The sequence below is a fragment of the Vigna radiata genome, unplaced genomic scaffold (assembly GCF_000741045.1).
Source record: "Vigna radiata var. radiata cultivar VC1973A unplaced genomic scaffold, Vradiata_ver6 scaffold_154, whole genome shotgun sequence".
In the NCBI taxonomy this organism is placed as follows: Eukaryota; Viridiplantae; Streptophyta; class Magnoliopsida; order Fabales; family Fabaceae; genus Vigna; species Vigna radiata.
In genome coordinates this window covers 854,173-857,652 of record NW_014542916.1, presented here as the reverse complement: position 1 = coordinate 857,652, position 3,480 = coordinate 854,173, and the positions used below count along the sequence as shown (strand labels likewise).

General features: G+C 32.9%; 1 long non-coding RNA gene across 1 annotated transcript; it reads left to right on the top strand.

The window, feature by feature from the left end:
* On the top strand, positions 1–1,850 carry LOC106752551. Its single transcript, XR_001375155.2, has 2 exons — positions 1–366; positions 1,563–1,850. It is a non-coding gene; the product is annotated as an uncharacterized LOC106752551 (long non-coding RNA).
* Positions 1,851–3,480: the final 1,630 nt, after the last annotated feature.

The following is a 3,480-nucleotide window of genomic DNA, read 5'->3' as shown; positions in this document are numbered from 1 at the left end:
GGATTAGTTGAGGGCACGGGCAGAAAATGGAAGCAAAGATTTTTTGAAATTCAAATTTTATTTTCAGAATGTGAGAATTAAACCCTAGTGAGAGAAAGTCTCCCTTCCAATGTCAGTCGTCCCCCTTGCCACCGTCGTTCGGCGTTCAACGGCCACCGGCGTCGATCATCTTCGCGGCTCTTCCCACCGACCATCTTCGCGGCTCTTCCCACCGATCATCTTTGCGTCTTGTCCCCCGTCCCGTTTGCACCGTCGACGACCCAGAGGCTCTGCCAGCGCCGGTCTCGGGTCCCCCCTCCGTGCTGTCTCCTTCCGCCGGCTTGGCTTGCTTTCTCATTCCGCCGTCTTACCGTTGCTTTCTCAAAGGTATTTAAGGTTTTTCTCTTTAGTTTTTAGTAATTGTTTTGTATATATGGAAATGTTTGGTTGTACTGGCTTACTTCTTGATGAAGTGTGAGATATGTTCATTATAGAAATTTGAAAGCAATATTGATGTTGTTAACTATTGATGATTTAATTTGGAATTGTGAGGAAATTATAACAGCATAATGTTGAGGTCCTTAGGAAATTATTAATAAGAATTTATTGTGAAAGAACCTCTTAAGTGTTTAATACTTTTTGCTGAAAGAGACTCCATAAGACTAAAGTCCTTGACAATCGTGTTTGCAACCTCAAATGCTAAAATACCAATTACATTCCCCTTACATGCTTTGGTTCATGTTTTCCCCTTTAACTCATGTTTTTTTGCTGTGTACATATTACTGTAGTACAACAGTCAAATATATAAGATTATTTTAAGAGTTTTGATAAGTTAATTTTAATTTTTCCTTAATGTTTTTAAATTTAGTTGTTGCTACTTGAATAGCACCTTAATAACATATGCACGGGCCTACTTTCTGTCTACTGCAAAGTAAGTTGGCTTTCTTTGAAAATTCTATAGTGTTTGCTCTCACATAACACATATCAGGGCAGTAGCTTTTCTTCATTGTTTCTCACTTGCAGATTCATGCAAAGACTTAGGATTGAAATTAAGCTCTATCAAACTTAATGTTTTCATTTTTGTTAGTCATCAAGTACAACTGATGACTGTATTTTTATTTTTATTATATAAAATATGACTTTCATCAAGACAAAGGAAAGAAATTAGTATATCATCTGTTCTTACATTGTTTTAATTCTATTTCTTTATGAACTCATATAGCTTGACATTTTTGGTGAATATAGTGTCCACCCCTTGGTTTTCTTATCATATATTTTGGGAAGCTTAAATTGTTTTAGTTGATGTAAAGAAGCTAAAGTTGTGGTAACAATGTATGCTACAGTTTGGGGCACTNGGTTGGAGTATAACTCATCTTCTATGTAGCTTTTATTGGATGAAATGCTGACATGGGATAAATTAGGCATTTGGCTTCTTGATGGTTTAAACCTTTGGATTTTCAAGGGAGTTTCCCTTACAGACATGCTGATGGATTGAGTAGCTCTCCTTCAGTGATTTCTTCTTTTTTTCTTCTCTATCCTCCAAACTCAATTTTCGGTGCTTAAATAAATTATTTCTTTTGAAGGTGTCATTCAGGTGCAGGGAGATATAACTAATGCTCGAACAACTGAAGTGGTACATATAGCAGTATTACCATAATTTTTTTGATGGATAATTTTATAATATTTTGGATACATGTTGAGTAAGCTACATATCTTGTCAGAGATAGAAAATATACCCGTCTCTTTCAGTTTGTTGCCTCCTCAAATTTCATTGAGAAATTTCATTGTTTCCTTTTAAATATTTTACGTAAGTGAAACATGTGTATGTATTACGAGTTTCATTTATTATATTTGTTTCTCTATCATTTGAATTACAACTATATATGTTGTTTTCTGTTAAAGGAACATCAGTCCAAACCATAAACCAGAACCATAACAATGAGCAAAGCATGGAAATGGAAGAGAGGAAAAGAAAAGCACTGCATTTTTAACCATGCTATAAATCACACAATTTACTCATGTAAAATAACAGCTAGACATTATTGTTGTTTGTAAAGCCTATGTATCCATTGTCATTGCTTGGGCAGATTTCCCCAAAATCAGAATAAACCCAATATAATACTCAACAAAACTTTATCAACATTGTGGTATGCATATGTTGCATGTTTTAGAGAATACATGTTTTAAATATGTAAAATATTGTTTTACAAATCCATTTGTCTTTTCCTAGAGAATACTTGTCTTTAAGCAGCAATTTGAATAAGTAACTTTGTTTTCACTTGTAATCTCACCATCTTTGTGAAATTTTGAATATTCAGTAGGTTCATCCAACCATGATATCCATAGATTTATTAAACTCAACTAGAGCACAAGACAAAACCAACTTAACAAACACAGAAAATAGACCTAGAGCCCCTTCAAAAACCATTCACAAACTAACCGGATTCAAAAGCCATTCTAGAAACACGCTTCAAATAACCAAAGTCTCACATGAATTTAAATGATGATTGTGTTAGATTTCGTAATGATTTTGACATGGTTTAATACAACATTGACCATTATTTGTGTACGATATTTGTTGCACAATGTCCAGGAATTGTTTTTCATAATGTGTGTTTAAGTTGCTTTTTACAGGGTTTTATTTTGTCACTAAAAATATGTATTTCAAAAGAAGTCAGATTGAAACATGCCCTTTTCGTGCAGTAACTTAGCTACAACTACCCACTTATAATATTTTTGCTACCACTTTCGTCCAACTACCCACTTATAATGCTTTTGCTACCACTTTCGTCTCTGCACCATGACTTCAATCATAAATGTTTAATTAAAATTCTCATAAATAAGTTGTTAAAAATTCACAAGTTTGTCTTTTTATTATGTAAATCATAATAGAAATTTAATTCAACTAAAAAAAGTATTTATACCATTACTTTACTTAATAATTAAACAATATTTTAGATTTATTAAAATATACATTTTTCTTATTTTAAATATAAAAATTTATTAAATTTACATTGCAAACTTAAGAGATTGAGTTTCATGTTCATGCAACTTTAATTTCTTCAAATGAAGTTTATATGGACATTATGCGTGGTTATTTAAGGTTTTGTCCTTACTGTGTATTCCAAACCTGAGAGCAAAGGCTAAATAAGTGGGGAGTTTAGGCAAATTTTTTGCACACCGTAGCATTTTATTAAAAGTGATGGTACAGAAATAGAACTGGTAGCAAAGGCATAATAACAGGGTACTTTAGCCAGACTTTTTGCAAGAAAGGGCATCTTTGAATCTGCAAGTTATATTGTACTCCACACTTTATTTTTAACCAATTATATTAAATAAAATTCATTATATGTCATTTATAAACACATTTATATCGAAGTCTATCCTCAAGGAAACATTTGTTTTTTAAAAGTGATGGTGCAGAAACAGAACTGGTAGCAAAGGCAAAATAAGTGGATAGTTTATGCAGACTTTTTGCACGAAGAGGACATCTTTGAATCT